Here is a 12,602-nt window from a genome sequence, read left to right as displayed (position 1 = left end):
GTCTATTCCATTTATACGAGGCTGCCTCCCAATCACCAACAGCCAAATGTGGCAAATGGTTTTGCCTTGGAGCATACAGCTAAGTATATGAGTGATCACACTTATGTACTCCCCCTGAGAATTCATGAATGAACACACAGCTGCTTTATCATTGGTATGAGAGAGGAATATACTGATGTAAGATTGCACTGTCATTACACTTTCTAAGTCAGAAAAATAACATAAAAATGAGAAAGTTGACCTCTCTGTGGATTCATTTCTATACAATTTTCTTTGAGAAGTGCCTCAATCAATGGAATTTCTAGCATTCATATTTTGCCAGTCACTGGTGGATATTAAACTTGCCTCACCTTTGCTGACTGTTATATGAAAGGCTAAACTTCTTGATTTCAGACCATCGCTGGTAATTCGCCATGATGGTGGGGCTGTACACCCTGACCCAAGGGAAATTTGCTTTCCCTTTGATAAACTGGGATTTCTCAACACTCTGTAACAGCTGAGTGACCTCACTTGTTCTGGAGGCAAGCTGTCCTCAGGTGATTCTCTTATTGGCCTAAATGAGAGACTAGTTGCTGCTTCAGAGGATGCCAACTGATATGGTGTTGGTGAGAGGGAGGGTAGAAAAGTAAATGGCCTCATTAACATTCAAATAAAGCCTCAGGTAAAAACAATAAGTGCCTTATGCTTAAGTAATTTACAGAAAAAAAACAATTGTTTCAGGAAATTACATGCTATGAAAACAGGGAGGAAAACCACATATAGAAGCTTCAGTTCAGTTCAGTAACTCAGTCGTGTCCGACTATTTGGAACCCCATGAATCGCATCACGCCAGGCTTCCCTGTCCATCACCAACTCCCGGAGTTCACTCAGACTCACGTCCATCAAGTCAGTGATGCCATCCAGCCATCTCATCCTCTGCAGTACCCTTCTCCTCCTGCCCCCAATCCCTCCCAGAATCAGAGTCTTTTCCAATGAGTCAACTCTTTGCATGAAGTGGCGAAAGTACTGAAGTTTCAGCTTTAGCATCATTCCTTCCAAAGAAATCCCAGGCCTGTTCTCCTTTAGAATGGACTGGTTGGATCTCCTTGCAGTCCAAGGGACTCTCAAGAGTCTTCTCCAACACCACAGTTCAAAAGCATCAGTTCTTCAGTGCTCAGCCTTCTTCACAGTCCAACTCTCACATCCATACATGACCACAGGGGAAACTATAGCCTTGACTAGACGGACCTTAGTCGGCAAAGTAATGCCTCTGCTTTTGAATATACTATCAATGTTGGTCATAACTTTTCTTCCAAGGAGTAAGTGTCTTTTAATTTCATGGCTGCAATCACCATCTGCAGTGATTTTGGAGCCCCAAAAAATAAAGTCTGACACTGTTTCTACTGTTTCCCCATCTATTTCCCATGAAGTGATGGGACCAAATGCCATGATCTTCGTTTTCTGAATGATGAGCTTTAGGCCAACTTTTTCACTCTCCACTTTCACTCTCATTAAGAGGCTTTTTAGTTCCTCTTCACTTTCTGCCATAAGGGTGGTGTCATCTGCATATCTGAGGTTATTGATATTTCTCCTGGCAATCTTGATTCCAGCTTGTGTTTCTTCCAGGCCAGCGTTTCTCATGATGTACTCTGCATATAAGTTAAATAAGCAGAGTGACAATATACAGCCTTGATGTACTCCTTTTCCTATTTGGAACAAGTCTGTTGTTCCATGTCCAGTTCTAACTGTTGTTTCCTGGCCTGCATACAGATTTCTCAAGAGGCAGGTCAGGTGGTCTGGTATTCCCATCTCTTTCAGAATTTTCCACAGTTTGTTGTGATCCACACAGCCAAAGGCTTTGGCATAATCAATAAAGCAAAAATAGATCTTTTTCTGGAACTCTCTTGCTTTTTTCATGATCCGGAGGATGTTGGCAATTTGATATCTGGTTCTTCTGCCTTTTCTAATACCAGCTTGAACATCAGGAAGTTCACGGTTCACGTATTGCTGAAGCCTGGCTTGCAGAATTGTGAGCATTACTTTACTAGCATGTGAGATGAGTGCAATTGTGCGGTATTTTGAGCATTCTTTTGCATTGCCTTTCTTTGGAATTGGAATGAAAACGGATATTTTCCAGTCCTGTGGCCACTGCTGAGTTTTCCAAATTTGCTGGCATATTGATTGCAGCACTTTCACAGCATAATCTTTCAGAATTTAAAACAGCTCAACTCTAATTCCATCACCTCCACTAACTTTGTTCACAGCAATGCTTTCCAAGGCCCACTTGACTACACATTCCAGGATACTGTACTTTTTCCTGAAATAATGTGTTTTAGTCTGAGAACTTTACCTGTAATGAAGATATTTTATATATTGCTGTCTTTTTTCCCCTGGTGTGTTATGCATACTGTAAAGATATTGGAGTAAGAATTTAATAACATTAATTAATTCTGAGGGATTTTAATCCAAGATTAAAGGAATCCCAGATTCCTTTCAAAAAATTTTTATTTTCATTTAGGGCATTGTAGAAATAATATGTGTGATGTAGAAATAATGTGTGTGTGAGTTCAACATTCAGAAAAATAAAATCATGGCATCTGGTCCCATCAGTCAGCTCAGTTCAGTCACTCAGTCTTATCCAACTCTTGCGATCCCATGAACTGTAGCACGCCAGGCATCCATGTCCATCACCAACTCCCAGGGTTCACCCAAACTCATGTCCATCGAGTTGTGATGCCATCGAGCCATCTGTCGTCCCTTTCTACTTCTGCTCCCAATCCCTCCGAGCATCAGAGTCTTTTCCAATAAGTCAACTCTTCATATGAGGGGGCCAAAGTATTGGAGTTTCAGCTTTAGCATCAGTCTTTTCAAAGAACATCCAGGACTGATCTCTTTTAGGATGGACTGGTTGGATCTCCTTGCAGTCCAAAGCGACTCTCAAGAGTCTTCTCCAACACCACAGTTCAAAAGCATCAATTCTTCGGTGCTCAGCTTTCTTCACAGGCCAACTCTCACATCCATACATGACCACTGGAAAAACCATAGCCTTGACTAGACGGACCTTAGTCGGCAAAGTAATGTCTCTGCTTTTGAATATGCTATCTAGGTTGGTCATACCTTTCCTTCCAAGGAGTAAGCATCTTTTAATTTCATGGCTGCAATCAACATCTGCGGTGATTTTGGAGCCCAAAAAAAATAAAGTCTGACACTGTTTCCATTGTTTCCCCATCTATTTCCCATGAAGTGATGGGACCAGATGGCATGATCTTCGTTTTCTGAATGTTGAGCTTTAAGTCAACTTTTTCATTTTCTTCTTTCAATTTCATCAAAAGGCTCTTTAGTTCCTCTTCACTTTCTGCCATAAGGGTGGTGTCAGCTGCATATCTGAGGTTATTAATATTTCTCCTGGCAATCTTGATTCCAGCTTGTGCTTCTTCCAGACCAGCGTTTCTCATGATGTATTCTGCATATAAGTTAAATAAGCAGGGGGACAGTATACAGCCTTGACATACTCCTTTTCCTATTTGGAACCAGTCTGCTGTTCCATGTCCAGTTCTAACTATTGCTTCCTGACCTGCATACATGTTTCTCAAGAGGCAGGTCAGGTGGTCTGGTATTCCCATCTCTTTCAGAATTTTCCACAGTGTAATGTGATCCACAAAATCAAAGGCTTTGTTATAGTCAATAAAGCATAAATAGATGTTTTTCTGGAACTCCTGCTTTTTCCATGATCCACCGGATATTGGCAATTTGATCTCTGGTTCCTCTGCCTTTTTTAAAACCAGCTTAAACATCTGGAAGTTCACGGTTCACATATTACTGAAGCCTGGCTTGGAGAATTTTGAGCATTTCTTACTAATGTGTGAGATGAGTGCAATTGTGCAGTAGTTTGAGATTCTTCGCCATTGCCTTTTTTGGGATTGGAATGAAAACAGACCTTTTCTAGTCCTGTGGCCACTGCTGAATTTTCCAAATTTGCTGGCATATTAAGTACAGCACTTTCACTGCATCATCTTCCAGGATTTGAAATAGGTCAACTGGAATTCAACCACCTCCACTAGCTTTGTTCGTAGTGTTGCTTTCTAAGGCCCACTTGACTTCACATTCCAGGATGTTTGGCTCTAGGTGAGTGATCACACCATCGTGATTATCTGGGTTGTGAAGATCTTTTTTGTACAATTATGTGTGTTCTTGCCACCTCTTCTTAATATCTTCTGCTTCTGTTAGGTCCATAGCATTTCTGTCCTTTATTGAGCCCATCTTGGCATGAAATGCTCCCTTGATATCTAATTTTTCTTGAAGAGATCTCTAGTCTTTCACATTCTGTTGTTTTCCTATATTTCTTTGCATTGATTGCTGCGGAAGGCTTTCTTATTTCTCCTTGCTATTCTTTGGAACTCTGCATACAGATGCTTATATCTTTCCTTTTCTCCTTTGCTTTTCACTTCTCTTCTTTTCACAGCTATTTGTAAGGCCTCCCCAGACAGCCATTTTGCTTTTTTGCATTTTTTTTCCATGAGGAAGGTCTTGATCCCTGTCTCTTGTACAATGCCACGAACCTCAGTCCATAGATCCTCTGGCAGTCTATCTATCAGATCTACACCCTTAAATCTATTTCTCAGTTCCACTGTATAATCATAAGGGATTTGATTTAGGTCATACCTGAATTGTCTAGTGGTTTCCCCCACTTTCTTCAATTTAAGTCTGAATTTGACAATAAGGAGTTCATGATCTGAGGCACAGTCAGCTCCCCGTCTTGTTTTTGCTGACTGTATAGAGCTCCTCCATCTTTGGCTGCAAAGAATATAACCAATCTGATTTCGGTGTTGACCATCTGATGATGTCCATGTGTAGAGTCTTCTCTTGTGTTGTTGGAAGAGGGAGTTTGCTATGACGAGTGTGTTCTCTTGGCAAAACGCTATTAATCTTTGCCATGCTTCATTCGGTATTCCAAGGCCAAATTTGCCTGTTACCCCAGGTGTTTCTTGACTTCCTACTTTTTCATTCCATTCCCCTATAAGAAAAGGACATATTTTTGGGGTGTTAGTTCTAAAAGGTCATGTAGGTCTTCATAGAACCGTTCAACTTCAGCTTATTCAGCATTACTGGTCGGGGTATAGACTTGGATTACTGTGATATTGAATGGTTTGCCTTGGAAACAAAAAGAGATCATTCTGATATTTTTGAGATTGCCTCCAACTACTGCATTTTGAACTCTTTTGGTGGCCATGATGGCTACTCCACTTCTTCTAAGAGATTCCTGCCCACAGAAGTAGATATAATGGGCATCTGAGTTAAACTCACCCATTCCAGTCCATTTTAGTTCGCTGATTCCTAGAATGTTGATGTTCACTCTTGCCATCTCCTGTTTGACCTCTTCCAATTTGCCTTGATTCCTGGACCTGACATTCCAGGTTCCTATGCAATATTGCTCTTAACAGCATCAGACCTTGCTTTTATCACCAGTCACACCCACAACTGAGTATTGTTTTTGCTTTGGCTCCATCCCTTCATTCTCTCTGGAGTTATTTCTCCACTGATCTGCAGTAACACATTGGGCACCTACCGACCCGGGGAGTTCCTCTTTCAGTATCCTATCATTTTGCCTTTTCATACTGTTCATCACTTTATGGGAAATAGATGGGGAAACAGTGGAAACAGTGTAAGACTTTATTTTTGGGGGCTCCAAAATCACTGAAGATGGTGATTGCAGCCATGAAATTAAAAGATGCTTACTCCTTGGAAGGAAAGTTATGACCAACCTAGATAACCTATTAAAAAGCAGAGACATACTTTGCCAACAAAGGTCCATCTAGTCAAGGCTATGGTTTTTCCAGTGGTCATGTATCGATGTAAGCTTTGGACTGTGAAGAAAGCTGAGCACTGAAGAACAGATGCTTTTGAACTGTGGTGCTGGAGAAGACTCTTGAGAATCTCTTGGTTTGCAAGGAGATCCAACCAGTCCATCTTAAAGAGACCAGTCCTGGATGTTCATGGAAGGACTGATCCTGAAGCTGAAACTCCAGTACTTTGGCCCCCTCATGCAAAGAGTTGACTCATTGGAAAAGACCCTGATTTTGAGAGGGGTTGGGGGCAGGAGGAGACGGGGACGACGGAGGATGAGATGGCTGGATGGCATCTCTGACTCTATGCACATGAGTTTGAGTGAACTCTGGGAGTTGGGGATGGACAGGAAAGCCTTGCATGCTGTGATTCATGGGATTGCAAAGAGTTGGACATGATTGAGAGACTGAACTGAACTGAACTGATTTGTACGTCTCTGTTGTGTCCAGCCATTTCCAGCTCTTTGCGGCCTCATGGACTATAGCCCCCCTAGCTCTTCTGTCTATGGAATTTTCAGATAAGAATACTGGAACAGTTTGCCGTTTCTTACTCCAGGGTATCTTCATGACCCCGGGATAAAAGTGCATGTCTTGTTTCTTCTGCATTAGCAGGCGGATTCTTTATTGCTGAGCCACCAGTGAAACCCCATAGAAATAATACAAACAAGCATATCAGTTAAAGGAGATTTAAGCATTGTATGAAAAAAAAAAATATTTTCTAACAACTAATGAATTTCAAGAACAGAATTTATCCATATTTACCGTTCCATTTGTCTTGTCTATAATCAGGAATGACTATATTATCTGGTACAAAAATATATGTCAGTATAAGGAAGATGGATTCCATGGGAAAAGCAAAAGGTATTTGATTAAATTTCAAAACACTTTACATCTAGCAATTTCAAATATTCTAGACAAATTTGGATGGGGAAAGATATTTGTATGGAACAAAAAATCTTGCTTGATGGAAGCCATTGATAACTCTGCTTGTGTTCCTCTAAGTCAGAAGTATGTTTCTCTCACGTGTGGCTTTCTGATGCTTTCCCTCCTGCCCAAAGATCATCCTAGATGATCACATACAACAGTTCATCTTGGGATACATACACCAGCTCATCTTGGGATTTCTTATAACAGAGGTTAACTATATACAAACATTTATTTATTTATTTATTTCTGTTGTTTCCCTCACTTTGACAGCTGGTCTGCTTGGAAAAGGTCAAAATATGTCTAGCTTAGTTTCCTTGTATGAATTGGCCATTTCATTAAGAAAAGGGCTCATTTTGGCCAAATCAAACTTTGGAAACAAAAGGGGCTCTCCTTGGAGGCTAGAAATGAGGTTTTACTATCATCAAGAGATAGCTTCAAGCTGCCTCTCACCTTTAGATTTACCTGGGAGTCAGGCTCAGTTCCAAGAGTTCAAATTGTCCCATGCTTCCAAACTCTCATTTTGCTCTGATCTTGTTCCATAGAAACTCTAGATCTACATTTATCAATGAGTATCTGACATCCACAGATACATCAAAATTGTCGTAATTCAATCCCACTATACACAAATGTCTTGAAGTTACAGAAAGGTTAAATGCATAACAGTGAATACTACTGACTTTAAAGAAAAAGTCCCCTTCTCACAAATCTCTTTTTTCAATTGTATATTGGACAAAAGTGGTTGCTGGATAAGAAGCAGAGAACCTGTGGTCAACTGTTGCTGAGCAAGTCCTGATAACATGATGTTTTTAGAACCTTCCTTTAGAATTTCACAGACTATCCTTCACTTTGGGGATTCAGTCAATATTTTGCACTGTTATTAAAAAGTTTAGCATTTTGTTTTGCTTTTGAGAAGGACTAAACCCTTTTAGAAAGGAATTTGTTTCAGAAAATCTATTAGGTTTGCAAATGAATCAACCCAGAAAGCTCTATACCTCAAAACTCAGGAGAAGTGGAGAGGTTAGGCACATTCTCTTCCATCAGATACACTACAATTGAAAGCAAAAGAGGAAGGCAGGCACTGTAAGTCAAAAGAAACTAACCAATCTTTTCATTGACTTGTGTATAAAATTCTGATTGAATCTCTAAGGTAAGGATCATGACTGAAGTGAGTAAAGAGTCTACTAATAGAACTTGGCTCATTTGCCTCATCTCTTTCACAGATATGTGATATTTTATATTATAAATATGTGTATAATGTACTTGACAGGTATACAAATATGATAAGTATATTATATGTATATGTGATATATATACATATAATACATATATGTATATACATATACATATGTGCATATAATACATATGATATATACATATGATAGGAACATTATATGTGTATGTGTGTGTGTGTGTGTGTGTGTGTGTACATGCTTGCATGCTCAGGTGTGTCTGACTGTCTGCGACCCCATGAACTGTAGGACCTAGTTTCTTAGTTTGCTATATACGATAAATAGTGTGTGCATATATATATATAGTGTGTGTGTGTATATATATATATATATACACTATATATATATATAGTATGAAAGTGAAAGTGAAGTCACTCAGTCATGTTTGACTCTTTCAGACCCCGTGGACTGCAGCCCATCAGGCTCCTCTGTCCATGGGATTCTCCAGGCAAGAATACTAGAGTGGGTTGCAGTTTCCTTCTCCAGGGGATCTTCCTGACCCAGGAATTGAACCTAGGTCTCCCGCATCACAGGCAGATGCAGGCAGACACTTTAACATCTGACCACCAAGAAGCCCATTATACATATAATATATAGTATGCTATATAATATATAATTTTTATATATTACATAATATAAAATATATGCATAATTTTATATTATAATTAAATTTTGTATTATATAATCTATAATTGTATATTATATAATGTATAATTATATATTTTGATGATATATTATATATATTATATATATATATATGTATATACACACACAGTCATTAGTCCAATCATATCTGGGAAGGATTGGTTTTCCAGGACCAATACCAAAATCAACAGATATTCAGGTCCCATCGTCAGCCCTTCATATGCAGATTCAACATCCATAGATTCAACCAACCACAGATCCTTAAAATAGTACATGATTTACAGTTGGTTGAATCTGTGGATGTGAAACTCATGGATATGGAAAGTCAACTATGTATTTACTGGAAAAGAAAATGTGTAACTTGACCTGTGCGGTGTCAAACACATGGTGTTCAAGGGGCAAGTATGTATTTATATAGTGTTTTGGCATCACTGATATACAGTCTTTGGTTGTTATATACTAGAAGGACTCAACATATAGTCATACTCAAAGTTATAATTCATTACAGTGAAAGGATAAAGCAAAATTAGCAAAGGAAAATAGTGTATGGGAACTGCTATAGACTGAATATTTATTTGTATTCTCCCCAAATTCATATGTTGATTCCCTAACTCCCAATACTACGGTGTCTGGAATTAGGGGTTTGGGAGGGCATTAAGATTAAATGAGTTTATGAGAGTGGAATCTGGTCTGCTGGAATTTGTACCCTTATAAGAAGAAATACCAGACAGCTCTTTATGTCTAAATCTATATATCTCAATCTGTATATTTTGAATTTCTCACCCATGTGAAGCTATAGTGAGATGGTGTCCAACTACAAGCTGTAAAGAGAGTTCTCACCAAGACCCAATATTGCTGCCACCCTCCTCTGTGATTTCCAACCTTCAGAACTATAGTAATTTTCCATTATTTAAGTTACTCATTCTGTGGTACTTTGTCATGGCAGTACAAGCTAACCAATTCAATGTCTTTTCAGAGGAAATTAGGTGCAAACTTCAGTTGAGTCACACAATATGTGCTTAATTCCTCCAGCAATGTGCTGTGACCACATATGTAAAAGGCTGCTTACCAGAGAAATTCATTCGGGTCTCAGTGCCCAGGATTTCAACTGGAAGTTGGTCGGTAAGCACCCTCTGTTAGCATATTCCAAAATCCCAGAGTCCCAGAAGAAAAGCAAGTGTTCAGCATAAACCTTATCATTTGTATGGACTGTCTAGGCATATTAAGCCATTTTTAATAGTTTGGGGAATGACAGAACCCTTTCTAAATCTCAGATGACAGACAAAGGCTGATCTTGCAAATGGGCTTTTTGAAGAATAGCAATCAAAGGCCTGCTGGGTTAACTCTTTTCTGCCTGTAGCCCAATCTGAGTTGTATCAGGTAGAGAAAACTAAGGAATTCTGCAGAGGAAGAAAAGCAACTGTTGAAAGATGAAACTTTGAATGTACTGAATATAAGAAAGGAGCATTCTAATACCAAATTTCTGAGAGTTTGAAAAACAGTGACAGTTAATGTAGGCTTTGGGGAGGTACCCTTGGGGAGGTACCCTTTAGTAGGTGCCTGGGGTGAAAGTAAAGACTGCAATATTACTAGAACTTGATTGGTTGCTGGCATTTGATGAAGAGTTTGACAGGAGAAAAATTGCAGGTGAGACATATGTGGAGTGTGAGACCATCTGGCATAAGAAGTTGAAAAAAATTTTAGCTTTGAAATAACACAAAAATATTATTTTCAAAAGTCAGTGCAGAGGAAGACCAAAGGATGAGACTGAGAAAGCTATACAATAACAAAGGACATGTAATTGGGACTCACCTTGCTGCTAAGCTACTTCAGTCGTGTCCGACTCCGTGTGACCCCATAGACGGCAGCCCACTAGGCTCCCCCGTCCCTGGGATTCTCCTGGCAAGAACACTGGAGTGGGTTGCCATTTCCTTCTCCAAAGCATGAAAGTGAAACGTGAAAGTGAAGTCGTTCAGTTGTGTCCAACCCTCAGTGACCCCATGGACTTCAGCATTCCAGGCTCCTCTGTCCATTGGATTTTCCAGGCAAGAGTACTGGAGTAGGGTGCCATTGCCTTCTCAGTGCTTCTCCACAGGGGTCCATAAATGTAAAACATAAGGGATTCACCTTACTTGATAAATAAATCTGGGTTATTTTAGCCTCAACCCAGGACTTTCAAGGAGCCTGAGAGCTTCCTTCCCATGAAGATTCTCCATCATTGTTAGAATAATCCAGGTGGAAAAGGTAAAAGTCATAAAATACAAAGACCCACCCTACCTACCTAATCTACACTCACATACACACACACACACACACACACACACACACACACACATCTTTTTGCAGCATGAGTTTAAAATGTATGTGTATCTGTGTGTGCTCAGTCATGTCCAACACTTTGCAACCCCATAGACTGTAGCCTGTAGGACTCCTCTGTCCATGGAATTTTCCATGCAAGAACACTGGAATGGGTTGCCATTTCCTTCTCCAGGGGATCTTCCTGACCCAGGAGTTGAACCTGCATCTCTTGCATTTCCTGCACAGGATATAACATTAAATGGGTAAAGCAGACAGCCACAGAGCAAAACAGACTGTTGTGTTGGTGGCCACAGTAAAACAAGCAGGAATTGAAACACTGCTAACTTCACCTTCTACAACCATCACAGATGCATGTAGAAAACTGGTCCAGAACACAGTGAGGAGTTTGAAAGTTGTGACACAGAATTTAAAAGTTTATAAATTGTCATCAGAAAAATGCCGTTCTGAGGACAATTTATAAACTTTTATATTCTTATTACCTTGGTCTTGGAATGGCATTATTTTCACTAATAAATAGATACATTAAGGTATTACAATGCCCAAAGACAGGGAACCATAGCCTCAAGGATGTTTCATGAGGAAGACTGAATGAAGACTGTGGGCAGTGGAGAAAAAAGATGTTCTCTTACATTTGATTCTCTACTCTAATGTGTTCTAACAAATGATTTAATACTGAAATATGAATCAGGGATAATCTAAGGACACTGAGAAAAGTATAAGTTTCAGGAGAGTTTTGCAGCATTTCATACATAGAGAATGATCTTTCTAGGGCTCTATGGTATTAAAAATTTGTATTTTCTCCTTGATCCCTAACACAGCTTCTACAGAAGAAGAGAAGTGAAGTCACTCAGTTGTATTGGAGTCTTTGAGACCCCATGAACTGTAACTTGCCAGGCTCCTCTGTCCATGGGATTTTCCACACACACAGCCTCTAAAACTCTCAGAATTCTCTGAGAGGTAGAAGCATTTAATATTATTAATAAAAAGCCCTTTACAACACTTGAGTTTATGCCATAGGGATTAACTACGGTTGGAGCCCTCAGTCACTTCTGGATTTGGGCTGGTCACCAGGAAATCAGATGATTGAATACTTGGAAATTTCCACCTGACCCTCTGACATCTGGAAAGAGTAGGAGGACTAGACATTGAGTTATAAATGAGATTTGGAGAGATTTTGGGTTGGCGAATATCAATATGCTGAGAAGGTATAGTGCTAAATGAAAGCTCTGCACCCTCAAACCCCAAACTTTGTCCTATAGAACACTTCCATTGGCTGCTCCTGAGTTGTATCTTTTATAATAAACCAATAATTGTAAGATTCTAGTTTGGGGGGCTTCAAAATCACTGCAGATGGTGACTGTAGCCATGAAATTAAAGGATTTTTGCTCCTCAGACGAAAAGTTATGACCAACCTAGACAGCCTAACAAAAAACAGAGACATTGCTTTTCCAACAAAGGTCCATCTAGTCAAAGCTTTGGTTTTTCCAGTAGTCATGTATGAATGTGAGAGTTGGATTATAAAGAAAGCTGAGTGCTGAAGAATTGATGCTTTTAAACTGTGATCTTGGAGAAGGACTGATGCTGAAGCTGAAACACTAATTCTCTGGCCACCTGTTACGAAGAACTGACTCATTTGAAAAGACCCTGATGCTGGTAATGA

The sequence above is a fragment of the Budorcas taxicolor genome, chromosome 1 (assembly GCF_023091745.1).
Source record: "Budorcas taxicolor isolate Tak-1 chromosome 1, Takin1.1, whole genome shotgun sequence".
Classification (NCBI taxonomy): domain Eukaryota; kingdom Metazoa; phylum Chordata; class Mammalia; order Artiodactyla; family Bovidae; genus Budorcas; species Budorcas taxicolor.
Note: the sequence above shows the minus strand (reverse complement) of the source record.